The sequence below is a fragment of the Pteronotus mesoamericanus genome, unplaced genomic scaffold (assembly GCF_021234165.1).
Source record: "Pteronotus mesoamericanus isolate MK-2021 breed Mesoamerican mustached bat unplaced genomic scaffold, CSHL_Meso_final contig_55, whole genome shotgun sequence".
NCBI lineage: Eukaryota > Metazoa > Chordata > Mammalia > Chiroptera > Mormoopidae > Pteronotus > Pteronotus mesoamericanus.
In genome coordinates this window covers 8,159,731-8,174,337 of record NW_026555198.1, presented here as the reverse complement: position 1 = coordinate 8,174,337, position 14,607 = coordinate 8,159,731, and the positions used below count along the sequence as shown (strand labels likewise).

Genomic DNA, 14,607 nt, shown 5'->3' with positions numbered 1-14,607 from the left:
AAAACAGGCAGGGGGAGGTTAAGAATAGTATGGGAAATGGAGAAGCCAAAGAACTTATATATATGACCCACGGACATGAATTAAGCGGGGGTGGAAGGGGAATGCTGGTGAGAGGGTTCATGGCAGAGGGTAATAAAGGGGAGATAAAAATGGGAAAACTATAATAGCATAATCAATGAAATATATATTTTAAAAAATAAAGTATCTGAGACACAAATCATCCATATGAAAAATGATACCATCATGGAAACTGTTATTGTAGGAAAAGACTTTAGAGATAAGCTCTATACAAAGCCCTCATTTTACAGTTTGAAAATTCTGAGATCCTGGAAAAGGAAGCAAGGTGTACTACATAGTCTTCAATGTTTACCTTTTCTCAGTCCATGAGGTTGTTTGTGAGGTCAAATGAAATAAAACATAGGAGCCCTCTGACTGCTTTAGAAGAGAGGGGCTATACAAATATAATTATAAGGTGTTATTGGCAGCCTTAATACCCATGGTCCTTTAACATAACTCTGTCTCCTGAATGAAGATGCCCCAGTCTGCATCTACATTTCTTTAGGTCCACTGACACACAACTGTCTCTCACAGCTGACCATCTCAGCAACAATCCCAGACAGCAGCTCTCTACCCTATCACCCTCTGCAGCCTCTCCTACCTCATGCTGCCCCAGCTGCTTGAGCAGTCCTAATGGTCTGGAAACAGTTGATCCCCCAGTATTTTCCTCTGGGCCTGTTGTGGCCAGTGCTACCTTACACCATGTGACACCCAGCATTTCAGTGCCATAAGTAGATGACATAGAGCAGCAAGAAGTTAATTACAAAAGGCCTCCTACAGGGCTATTGGGAGAGAGAGTCAGAGCCATACAGATCAGAGAAAGGATGAGGAAGTCCAAAAGGACAGAGGGCAAAATGAAGAGCATGCCTAGAATCACACTTTTCCTTTCAGTGCATATTATGCCAAAATGTCTTTTCATTTAAAAGAGTAATTTCTCTAGTATGTGGCATGGCTGTCTGAAGAAGGCCTGTGGATTTTTGAGTCTAATAAATTACATTTTCAGAAAATAAAGGAATCTCCTTCCTGGCATTAGCTGCAACCACTTTAGGCTTCCATTAATGCTGTATTTAGTGCTGGAAGATACCTGAGGGTAGAATGGTGGAGATATAAATAAAAAAGGAGACATTAGTTCACCTACCTGCTTTTCAGCATCTTCAAGTGTTTGGTTAGAAGTGATTTGGCCTTGATTCATGAATTACTGGGGTCAACAATATCATGACATCACCACCATAAGTAATAAACAAATGGGCCTTTATCTATATAATAAGCAAACGGGTCTTTCCATTTATTCAGGTGCTAAATATGTGTATGTATAGCTACCAAAGCATTATTGAAATAAGTAAAAAAAAAGAAAAACAAAAACAAAAACCACCAGTGGCTTACAGGAAAGGGTAAGTTCAATGGCAAGGAAGGCTGATTCCAGCCTGTCTACCCAGATCTGCATAGCAGTATCCTGATCCTTTGGCTCCTCTGCTTAACTGGTGATCACCGTTTTCAAAATTCAGTGGTGTATTTGGAGCCTTCTTGAGAGACAAAGTGACAAACTGGGACTTTGTTTGCTTCCACTACATTATTTCCATATCTCTGAGTAACACACCGGGCATACTCACCTCTTCCCCACAAATACACATATGGAAGGATCTAAGTGAGTCATGGTCTAGGATTTAACAACCAACACCTTGGCCTTGAGTTATAAAGCATGCTTATCTCTCTCTTTACAGCCTAACTTCCAAACTGCTTCTTTCTCAGAAAAGTATGTGTTTTTGTCTAGTTTTAACTCAAACCACATATATCTGAAAACTCAGTATAGCACTGGCACCATTCCCCTTCATTTCACCTATTTATCCAAGTGAATATGGCTGTGTCATTTATAAAACATCTTAATCTGTCATGACTACAGCTTTGTAAATACAGGATTTTCTATAGAAAACAACAATGTGACTTATATACCACACATACAACACATTCGATAGGCAATGGGTACATCTCTTCCCTTGCCAAGCAGTATAGTACATAGGCAGCCCACAAAAACAAGCACACAGAGATGTATACACAAATATAAAGACCCAGTAATGGAAATTGAGAATAGTGTATTTACATTGAGGATAGCCCTATGAGTCTAAGTAAAGAGAGATTTGAGAAGGCAACAGTTATGCCAGTGCACAAAGAAGGTGTATAATAGGGTCTACTGATTCTCTGGTCCTTGAACAATAATGCCAACAAGCCAACATGGAGCTCTGTGAAAGATAGAGCTCTTTCCAAAATGCCCCCCACCTGGCTGAGGATTAGAGCATCAGGGCCAACAAAATACCAAATAAATCCTAGATTCTATAAACTGAATGAATATCCCTTTCATAACCTACTCTTTTCTGTTAATATTTCCTCAGTCAATAATTACTTTGGTCACAGAGGTGGAGTTTACTGCTATGAATAGGGGAGGATTTCCCTTTAACAAAATGCAGTGGTACAAGAACCTGCAGCATGTCACTCCATCTCTGTTACAAAGGTTCAGAAGAAAAACTTGGTTAATAGTACTGTATCTATAGTCTCTACCAACTCTACTGGTTCCGTGCTGTCCAGCTGACTTCCCTGTGCTCATGTCTCTGTAGTACTCATAGTACCTCAAGTTTTGGAACTAAACGCCAGCCATAGACCTCACATTCAATAACTAGGCCTTTGTCTTATTCTACCTGGGTCACAGTGTCTAACCCCAAACTTGAATTCCTATAGGATCAAGCTCTCTTCTGAACCCCAGCCTTCCCAGAATAGTGATAAAAAGTTCTACATATATGTTGTACAATATGGCAACCACTAACCACAGATGGTTATCAAACACTGAAATGTGACTGAATTCCAACCTCTCACCGAGCAGTAATGAGAAGCCCTGTCCTCCAAGTGTCAACAGAGACTGAATGGGGAGTCTGGACTTCCACATCCACCTGAAAGTAACAAGGCAGACACTACCTTCCCCTGCTGGAGCAGTATCAGAGAAAGCTAGCTAAAACAGAGGGTTTAAATAAGACAGAGTCTCATAACATACTACAAAAATATCCAGGTTTCTGTCAAAAAAATCACTCATCATACCAAGAATGAGAAAGATCTCCAACTGAATGAAAAAAGGCAATAAATACATGCCAAAGCCAAGATGACAGAGATGTTAGAATTATCTGACAAAGATTTTAAAACATCCATGATAAAAATACTTCAATAAGCAATTACAAACCCTATTGAAACAAAGGAGAAATAAAAAGTCTCAGGGAAAAAATAGAGGATGCATGGAAGAACCGAATAGGAATTTTAGAAATGAAAAATAAAATAACTGAAAATTTTTAAAAATCACCATGCCCACAGCAAGCTGGTGAGGAAGGCAGTGCAGTGGTCCAGGTGAGAGAGGGCAGGAGCTTGGTGGAGGGCAGGGGTGAAAGTAGGGATGCAGGACATGGGCAAGGTGAAGCTAACAGGAGGTGGGACAAGGTCGGGTAAGGTGGGCTGCTGTTCATGTCACAGAGCAGAGGTGGGGTCAGAGATGGTATGTTGGGTCAGGGACATGTTGACTTTGAGATGACATCTAAGTAAATGTGCCAAGCATGCTGATAAAGTAATAAAATGCCATCTTTTAAAACATAAAATAAATCAACAGATGGGCTCTACAGCAGAGTGGAGGGGACTGAGGAAAGAATCAAGAAACCTGAAAATGAAAAAATAAAAATTATCCAATCTAAACAACAGAGAAAATAAAGTGAAACAAAAATAAATATGGCCTCAGGGACCTGTGGGACTATACAAAAATATCTAACTTTCCTGCCACCAGAGGAGGCCTGACACAATAGTATAAAGAAGGCTTTATAGAAAATGTATTCAAGGAAATAATGGCTGAAATCTTCCCAAAATTGGTAAAACATAAACCTATAGTTTTAAGAAGGTGAGACTATTCCAAACTGGATGAACCCAAATAAATCCATGCAAAGGTAAATCATAGCCAAACTTCTGAAACTAAAGACATTAAAAAGAAAGATCTTGAAAACAATGAGAAAAAAATGATGCCTTGCCTACAAGGGGGAAAAAAACAATTCAAATGACAGTAGATTTTTCATCAGAACCCATGGAGACCAGAAGAAAATAACACCTTTTTCAGGTGCTGAAAAATATCCTTCAGGAATGAAGAGAAAAATCAAGAAATACTCAAATAAGGGAAAACTAAGAGAATTTGTTGCCAACAAACCTGCATTAAAATAAAGACCAAAGGAAGTTCTCTCTCTCTCTCTCTCTCTCTCTCTCTCTCTCCCTCCCTCCCTCTCTCTCCCCCTCTACACACACACACACACACACACACACACACACACACACTACAGCACAAATAACACCCCTTCTTTATTACAAAATCATAATCATGGAATTATGTAACATAACAGTATCACATTCAAGCACACCATATGACATTTTAGGTAAAATGCTCAAATTAAAACTATAAATTATTACACCCATATTATTATCCTACCAACCACTCTTAAGCAGGTGTTACTTCTGCCGGACCCTGTATATATAGTCTTTCCAGAAAATATTCAGCTACGTACTATGAAAAATAGAGACATTTATTGAAGAAGATACAAGAAACATTATACATAGGACAATGATGCCTCAGTCCCCTTCAAAGTAGGCACCTTGGGACCTCACACAGTTCTCCCAATTGCCATCAGCTGCCCTGTCATATTTTCCTGAATCTTATCAACAGTCTGAAATTTCTTCCCTTTCAAAGGTGATTTTAATTTTGGGAAAAGCCAGAAGTCACAGGGTGCCAAATCTGGACTATGGTGGAGCTGGGTCACCTGGGTGATTTGATGTTTTGCCAAAATCTCTGCATTGTGATGCGTGAGCAGGTGCGTTGTCGTGATGAAGCTGCCACTCGCCAGTTGCCCATAGCTGCAGCCTTCTGAATCATCTGAATAGTTTCCACAGAGGAATGTTCAAGCTTAACATAAAATTTGATGCAGATTCATTGCTTTACTCCCTCAGTCATTTTGAATGTGACGGCCACACAGTACACATGCTCACTCAATGGTGTCTACCACCCTCACTGACTAGTACAGTGAAGTTGTCATTGTTCACACATGTGCACTCCAGTCCACTCTCCTTGGCTTCCAGGTTACATCACTATTGCAAAAACCATTCTTGTTATATTAACAATGGCTGGACTTTTCCCGGACAGATCTTGTATGAAGGAATTTTGGAACATCAGGAATGAAGAAGAACAGAAAGAGTGAAAGTAAGAGTAAACGCCATTGACTTTTCTGCTCCTGTTGAGTTTTCTCAATTACATTTGACAGTTGAAGCAAAAATTGTAACATTGTCTGATGTAGCTCTAAATATACTATGTAGAGGAAGTATTTAGGACAATGATATTATAAATGAGGAGGGATAAAAAGGCTTAAAAGAGGCAAGGATTATTCATATAGTTAAATGTCAATATTAGTAAACTGTGATAAGTTATGTACAGGCACTCTGGAAAACAGTTTTAAAGTTTCTTAAAGAACTAAACATATACTTAATACATGATCCAGCAATCACGCTCCTGGACATTTCCCCCAGAGAAATGAAAACTATGTTCATACACAAATTTGTACACTAATCTTTACAGTTTCATTTGTAATAGCCAAAAACTAGAGAGTACCAAGATGTCCTCAACAGGTAAACGGTTAAATAAAATGTGATAGATTCACACCATGAAATACTGTTCAACAGTAAAAAAGAATGTATTGTCTACACACAGAACTTGGATAAATCTCAAGGGCCTTATGCTGAGTGAAAAAAATATTCAACCCTAAAAGGTCACATACTCTATGACTCCATTTATATATCATTTTTGAAATGACAAAACTATAAATTTAGAAAAAAGATTAATGATGGCCAGGGACTAGAGATTATGGGGGTGAGGGGGATAAGTGTGATTATAAGAACAATAAAGGGCTGGCACAAGAGATTTGGTTGTGGTGATGAAATAGTGCTTTATCTTTGTGGTGGTAGTTATACAAATCTACTCACGTAATAAAATGGCATAGAACTAATCACACACATTGTTCCAATGTCAAGTTCATGGTTTTGATCTTAAGCTATAGTTATGTAAGATGCACCCATTTGGGGAACTGGGAGAAGGGTACATAGAACCTTTCTGTCTTTTCAACTTCCTGTGAATCTATAAGGATTTCAAAAATTTAAAAAATCAAGTCACTGTTCAAAGGTGGGGAGGAAATGGAAGACTCTGTAATAGTGTCAACAGTAAAAAAGATCAAGACACTGAGGCAGGCAGAGTAATGACCCTACAAAACAGTTCACAACCTACTCCTAGAACTTGTGAATAGTTAGGTTTCATAGCCCACAGGGAACTAACATTACAGATGGAATTAAGTTTGCAAATCAACTAACCTTGAGCTGCGGAGATTATCCTGTATTATTCATCCAGGTAGATGCAATGTAATTACAGAGGTTTTTAAATGTGGAAGAGGATGGTAGAAGAATGAGAGTAAGAAAAGGAGATGTGACAATGCAAGCAAGATTGAAGTGATGCATATAAGGAATCAATCTACCATTGCTAACTTTGAGAATGGAAAGAGGCCATAAGCCAAAAAATGTGGGCAGACTCTAAAAGCTAGAAAAGGCAAGGAAATGGAGTCTCTCCTAGAGCTTCCACAAAGGAATTCAGTCCTGCTCACACCTTGATTTTAATGCCGTGAGACCTGTTTCAGAGTCCTAACCTCTAGAACTGTAGGATAATAAATTTATGTTATTTTAAACCACTAAGCTTTTAATAATTTGTTACATCAGCAATAGAAAATGAATATAACCACCAACCAGGGGTTTAAAAACTAACCTACACAAAGATGGACAACTGGCTTTTTGCAGGGTACATTCAATTCATTAGTCAGAAGTCAATAACTCTGTACTATAAAGTTAAGTCAATGGTCAATACAGCATGGCTAATCCTATTTGCAATTCCACATTGCCAATGATAGAAATCTTGCCTCAAAATTGCCAAAAAAAAGAAATATATCACTCCTTATTAAATGGAACCTGCTATGCCAATGCAGAAATAAGAATAGAAACATTTGTGCCATGGAGGCTGGAAATGTCTCAACTTAGCTAGAAATACCTGTTTGCCAAGGAATTTCCTGCTGTGTTAAGAAAACAAGGCATCTATACTTAGTTTCTAAAAAGGAGAATATAGAAATAATACAAAATGCATTGAATTAGAAAAATGGTGGGGTAAATTAATACAGATGGTAAAAAAGGCCCAGCCAGGAACAAAGCTAATTTCATCTAAGAGAGGAGAATATGTCTTATTCTTTTTTCTATCCCCAGCATCCCCGTGCTTAGCACATAATAGATGCTCAATAAATGTTTACTGAATTGAATTAGAAATTATCATTAATAGACCCTTCCAGATTCAGGATTCTATTACCCTTAATACTGTGCCATACTCCAAACTGCTAAGACAAGAAACAAAGAGGCAATAAACATTTATTTATGGATAGGAACATCATCTATTCCTACCTCCCCAACTGCAAATGTGATATGGTATATATTCGTGTTTGCAGAGCTTAAGAAAATTTGCCTTTAGTATATAATGCTAGATTTCCAGGATGGCTAGTACTCCAAAAGGCCCATGAGTCCCACGGATCCTCATGAAGGTATTTGGACACCACCTTCCTATGTGACTCCATCACCATACTTAACAATCAGTGCTGGCAAGAGTTCCCAATTTTTGTCAAGGTCATTGACTAAGAGAAATACACAGAGATAGGGAAATAGATGAAAGAGAGCAAGAGATGGGGGTGGGTGAGCATGAGTGAGCTTTTATGGAATCTATTTTATATATTTATAATGAACTTGTGAAGGGTGAGTGCTAAACAGACATTTGTAAGCATCTGAAAGTTGACAAGTCAAGGATTTGGGGAGACTAGCCTTGACTTGTTCTTGGTGAGAATAGCAATGTCAAAGTGAGTGTTAAGTGACTCCTTTTCATAATAAAAAACGCCTGTGAAAGCCAATCAGAAAAATGCTCACAACAGTAGCTGAGAGCTGTAGCCCATAAGTATACTAATAACAGGCTTTTTTTGAGAGGGTCATTTTCATGGTTTCCATTTCAGGCTACTATGACCATGACAACCATGCAATAGTAATTCTTGTAACAACTAGGTAAGGGCTACTGCAGAAGTTTTTAACTCACAATGCATGGTTGAATTTCCTGAAAATGTAAGCAAATGTCCTATATGTAAATGTGTACTTTTCTGAAGAGAGTATCCTTGGCATTCATTGAATTTTCAAAGAAGATCATGCCCCCCTAAAAATGTTAGGAACCACTAAACTACTTGGTGATGGCTCACTTTATCTACTCTCCTACTCAGTAATGCACAATTTCAGAATGTTTTGCAGTTATTTAATAACTAAAGAGACAGCAGGTCTCTGTTCAAGCAAGTGGCAAAAACTGGTCTCTGGGTTAATAAATCATGAATGCCTGGAATAACATGGCAAATATTGGAGAGGAAGGCAGAAAGAATTTAGCAGCACCACAAAATTTCGGTTACAAAGGAAAGAAAAGATCACTATTGACATTTTGACTCAAACAAACAAATTCACACATGGATTTCACTTTTTGGGTCATCCCCCTGCCACTCTACCAGGTTCTGGACAATCTCCTAAACCCTAGATATCAGCTGATAAGTAAGTGCTCAGAAAATGTGGACTCATCTTAACATTGGCTTAAGTAAAGCTCAGTTACAAAGGGGAAGCTTGAAAACATTTTCAAAAGCAACTACATATGAACTAAACATTTTTTTCTTGTCCACATGATTTCTTTTACCGTAGCAGGCACATTTGGCCTATGGATCATAGTTTCTTTTTACTCCTGCCCTAGACCAATGAAGGCCAATCACGGGTATTTAGGACTGGAAGACAGTTTAAAAGATTATCTTGTCCATTACAGAAAAGGCAAGTAGAAATATATGTAATATAAATATAGTTATATATTTGGCAAGAACACATGCAAGTTATTCTGGACAGAGAGTTACCTGTGTACTTTTTATTCATTTATTTTTAGAGAGATGGCAAGGGAGGGAGAAAGAGAGAGAGAGAAACACTGATGTGCAATTGGTTGATTCTTGCATGCCCCCAACTGGGAATCTGGCCTGCAACCCAGGCATGTGCCCTGACTGAGAATCGAACCTGCAACCTTTCAGTTCTCAGGCCAGCACACAATGCACTGAGCCACACAAGCCAAGGCACATGTGCACTTTTTAAAACATATCCTAAAAGGAATTCGCACTCCCGTTGGTACCACCCTCTTGTTTTACAACTACCGTTGTCAGGATGGTCTTTGTAAACCTGAGTGCCTCTTGATGTGCTTTAAGCTTATTACCTATCACCAGTCTTTCATGAAAGTAAGAGCAACCTCTCTGCAGCATGCAGATAGCACCTCTTTGTGTATGTGTTTTTGAATTTGTGCACTCATGCATTTTGGAGGGGTGTCCAATTCTGTCAAGCCCAAAGCCAAGCCTGACTCATTTGGGGGGTTCTTATCCTCCAGAAAGACTTCTTCAGCTAGGAAAAGGATAGGCTGAGCCAGTTAAGTGACTAGAAACCTTGAAAGTTCATTATCCCTTACCCACCAAGCTTTTTTTAATTGATTTTTAGAGGGAGAGAAAGTGGGGGAGGGGGAGAGAGAGAGAGAGAAACATCAATGTGTTGTTTCACTTATTTGTACATCCATTGGTGGATTGTTGTATGCGCCCTGACTGAAGATCCAACTGCAATCTTGGCATATTGGGATGATGCCCTAAACAACTGAGCTACCCAGCCTGGGCACAAACTGGGGCACTTTTAAGGGTAAAATATATATCCTGGGACAATAGGTATAAACCACAATATATGGCCACACTATTTATAGTTCTTCATAGAGAAAATGCTTTAATTCTCCCCCCCAAAAAAATGAAAATCAGCGCCTGTTCTGGATGGAAAACTGTTACTCAGCAGTCAGGCCCACAGTATAGTCTTGGTCTCTAACCTCTAACCCACCTCAGGCTAAATAATAGGAGAAGCATCTTGGTTAAGTTAGTTGTGTAATACTGAAGGGCTACTGAGGGGGAGAGGTGTATATTTTTAAATGGAGTTTGGAGGTGTTTGAAAAAATAGTAGATAATTGTTTATATCAAAATCATCTTACTGGGAAGTATAAGATGACCTCTTAAAGTGCCTATTAGAAAAATAAAAACTATGTGCTTAGTACTTTGTCCTGAAGACCTCAGTCCTTCTTCCCATCAGAGAACAAGGCAGGGAAAGACATCAGGTCACAGTGCTTATCCACAGGAAAAAAGATCAAAATGAGCACATTGCCAAGCAGAGGCCTGCAAATCACTGTGGTCAATGAGGGACCCAGGGGAAGAGAGACATAGAATGTCCTCACCCCTTACCTGTAGCTGGTCCAGGAAAGACCCTACCATCACTAAAAGGCATCTTTTCCCTACCCTGCAATGGCTGACCCCACCCCACACCAGACTTCTCCAAGGTTGTGATGTGCTTAATACTGCACAGGCCAGTGTTGTTTGAGAAGAGAAGAATGTTCACCTCTGCATGAGAGAAAATTCTCAAATTAAAGGCAGCCCCTTGTGATGCAGTCTTGTCCAGTGCTGTTTGTTTTGTTTCTAAGGAGCCCTGGAGAAGTGGCATGGAGAGCCCTACAAGTCCTTTGTGCCTAACCCTGTGACCCTGGTTTTGAAAAGGTGCTTTCTGGTGGAGAAACTGTCAATTAGGGAGCTGATGGGAAACTTTTTGGAGGAGGTAAAAAGGGAAAAATAAAGAAAAATTGAAATGTCCAAGGCTGCCTTCCCCATCAAACCAAAAGTGGTTAAAGCAGGAAAACAAGATGACCTACTCCTTAGTGTATCGTTTCTCTTCCCTATCATCTACTTTGGTCCTTTACTCTTTTTGCTTACTTCAGCGCAGAACACTTAAATCATGTATGTGCCAGCAGATAAATACACGTAAAGATAATGTATCAGGGTCAAAGGCCAATTAGAATCTCCTTTTTTTCTCCCTTACTAAGGGATTTGGAGAGAAAAAAGTATTCACTAGAACTAGACTTAGGAACAGAGCAACTGCAATCAATGCTTCTTTGGTAAAGCTAGTCCCTCTCCAAAGCAAATACTTCCATGAGATGAGGACCACCACAGTGACTGTCAGAAACCCATGAGCATATCTTTGACTGTTTAAAATACAGCACTTATCACTTTTCTCATCTCTCTTCTCCCACCTCCTAAACACAGGCAACACCACCACATCTTCAGTTCTCTCTGCTCTGGGGAGTTTATAGGCAACTAGAAGATTGTAGAAAAAAGAAAAAGAGAGGACTGGGTAAAATAGAAAGGGGCAGTGTCTTGTATTTGTTTGACTTTGACAACAGGGTGTTATGGGGGGGAGGGGTGTGTGTGTGTGTGTGTGTGTGTGTGTGTTTTAAAAAGCATTGATGCATTGAAGATTTATTCACTGAACAGGTTGATTTATTTAACAAACTTGACACATCAAATTTTACCAGGTTCACACAAAAACTGTTACCCATTTATCAGAGCTGTTATTTAGACAAATATTTGTTTTAAAGTATTTTCCTTTAAATGACTATCTCTAGCCCACTGCACAATCAATCCGTGGTTAATTTTGGTTATGCTATTTTATGTTATGTTATGTTATGCTATGCTGTGTTATGTTATAGCAACAACTATTTAGTAGAGTCTCTGAAATCTAATCTTTCCAGGGTCATTTAATCTCCACCCAAAATCTATTCTTTCTTTCCTAGTAATAAATTTTTGGTTAAAATCACATCAGAGGGAAAAATTTTCAATATGGACAACGTTTTTTCATGTTATGGTATTTTATACTTGTGATTTACAAAGAAAAAATAGTTTTTCAACATACTGTTAAAATCCTAAATGTGAATACTGTCAACCTAAAATCTTGGTTATAATGATAAAAAGATGTGATTTTGGGGGGAGGGATGTGGAAGGATGGTTAGGACAGTTGGGGAAAGTTAAGTGGATAATTAGAATAAGAGAAAGTAAATGGAGTCAAATTTCAAGTTTAAATTTGTTGAATAACCCTACTCCATCTGTACACATGTCCATAAAAATTATATTTTTTCAACATGAATGCAATCTATCCTGGTTCTGAGAGGTAAAATATTGGAAAGTATTTCCAAGTAACAAAAATGTCTAATCACTAGTTGCCCTGGCGACTTTGAGTTCCTGTATTGTAAATATTCCTTTTGCAAAAGTAAGAGGCTCATTTTGACCTCCCAGGTCAAGGGCTGTAGGGACTAGGAAAGATGAGGTGGCGGGGAGAAAGGGAAATCCCACTACCACACAAGTAAATCTTTGACCTAATAAGCAAGTATGTTTTTGTTGTTACCACTTGGTAAAATGTACAAGTCTTCCAGAAATTAGACCCTGTAATAAAAATGTACCAGCCCAAATTTAAATTGTTCACTAGACAGATGGTTAATTATATTCACAGCCACATACTTCACTGGGATAGAGTTTCAGACACTCAGCCAGTTTTATTTGATTAGCAGGGTTTCCAGTTAATATGTAAAATGACAGTTACTTAGGGCTTTTTTGTTCCCTTCTAAAAATATTTTTAAGTAACTGTAAATTCTCCTCAGCCATGACAGAGTCATTGCTGTAAATAAAACGTTTGGTCATATGTTGCCGTATGTGTAAAAGATGTAAGGGAGATTTATCCCTGGAAACTCAAATGGTCTTGCAGTTCAGGGAAGACCATCGGAGCACCTTTCTCACCAAGCAAAATACTACAGGACTGTCAGCACACTCTGCCTCACCAAATACAACCGAGGAAATATTCAAATTCTCGGTTAAAGTGCTTTAGATGCTTTTTAAAAACAGCCAAGGAGCAGTACACACAAATCATGTCTTTTCAGATAACAGCCTAGAAAATGGAATGTTAGGAAAAGGCCACATAGCTAAGTATACTGCACAGAATTCAACAATATGCTGGGAGCCAAAACATAGAAGCAAAATATGAAACCCACTTATTCCAAACTGCAACCAGAAACTCGACAAAATTCAAGTGTGCTGATGTCAAAATGGGGATGCCATTTTTTTTTTTTTTTAACTTCGAAAAAGACAGAAAACCTTTGCGCCGGTGATTCGGTCTCACGAATCCGACCGACAGAAGCAGTCATGCTGAAACCACTGGATTCCTCAGCAGAACGGCGCCAACTCAGCGGCGCTTTTTCCACACTTTCCCAGAACCGGGCCCCGCTCCCCGCGCCGGCTCGCGGCCTCCCCACCCCACCCGGTGCGCCAGATTCGAGCGGATGTGTGTGGCGGGGCACGGCAGAGCGAAGCAGCAGAAGCCACGCAGGAGCGCGGCAATTCGACTGCCCTCCTGAGAGGAAAGGGTCCTCGGGGCAATTCCCGCAACTGTGACAAGCTGGGTGAGGCTCGATAGAGCCCCCAGTCGAGACCCGCCCGCAGCCCCTGTCGAGTGGCGCGTGCTCAGAGGCGCTCTGTGGTCCGCAGGGCAGCGCCGCGCGCGCGGGAGGCTCAAGAGGTGCGGGCCGCAGCGCTTCGCACCTTTGCCGCTTTGGCCCGGGCCCCGGATCCTGCTGCCGCGTGGGTTTTCCCGCTCACGCCGAAGCGTTCGGAGTCCGTGCCCATTCCCTAGCCAGGGTCTCCTGGGCAGCAGCCTGAAAGGAAGCAGCACTTGGCTGGTCCCCGCTGCCTGGCCCTGTGCGTGTGAGCGCGGAAGCTTCAGCCGCCTGCTTCCCCTCCCCCCGGCGCCAGCATAGAGAGAGGCCTTTCCTAGATTGCAGTGCCTGTCAGGGCGAGTCGGGACCGCGCGCCCCCGCGGCCTTGCTACCTAGTACACAGACACACACACACGCTCGCCATTCTCGCACGGACACCCTCCCTTCCGTCTGGCCTTCCTCTCCTCTGTCTCGGCCTCCCCCAATCCTTCCCACCCCCTGCCCGCCGCCACCCGGAGTCAGCTGGGGAGCCGGCGAGGAGGCCAGGGGGCTGCATGGCAGCGCCTGTACTCACCTCAGAGGCCGACTCCTGGGTGCACGTCGCGGGCGGGCTCAGGCAGCGGACGCTGGAGCGAGCGCGGCCACAGTTAAAGCTGGGCTCCCGCCACCACCGCCGGTGCTCTAGCTGCCGCCGCTGCTACTGCTGCCGCTGCCGCCACCTCTGCCTGAGCTCCATGCGCCAGGCCCGCCAGGTGGACGCGCCTCTCTCCCTGAGGCGGCGCGGCCGCCGCCTTGCTAGATGCTGTCAGAGCTGTTGGGCTTTGGCCCTGGAGCTCAGTGCCTCAGTGGCTGACGGCTGCGCCCGGGGTCCGCGCCTGGCCCGCACCAGCGCTAGCTCGGGCCGTGGCTACCTCGCGAGACGGCTGCGCGCAAGGCGCTGGAGCCCGCTCAGTGCGGTACTGTGGCTGTCGGCGGGAGGGAGAGAGAAGGAAGGAAGCTGCCACTGTCACTACCCCGTTAAA

The 14,607-nt window shown here is 41.4% G+C and overlaps 1 protein-coding gene across 1 annotated transcript in view; it reads right to left on the bottom strand.

The window, feature by feature from the left end:
* The window catches only part of NEXMIF (neurite extension and migration factor), a 216,412-nt gene extending 202,143 nt beyond the window's left edge, over window positions 1-14,269 (bottom strand). Inside the window, exon 1 of the mRNA XM_054579573.1 lies at window positions 14,160-14,269. The gene's annotated coding sequence lies outside the window, so the exon portion shown is untranslated. The remainder of the gene's footprint in view (window positions 1-14,159) is intronic.
* Between the last annotated feature and the right edge of the window lie 338 nt (window positions 14,270-14,607).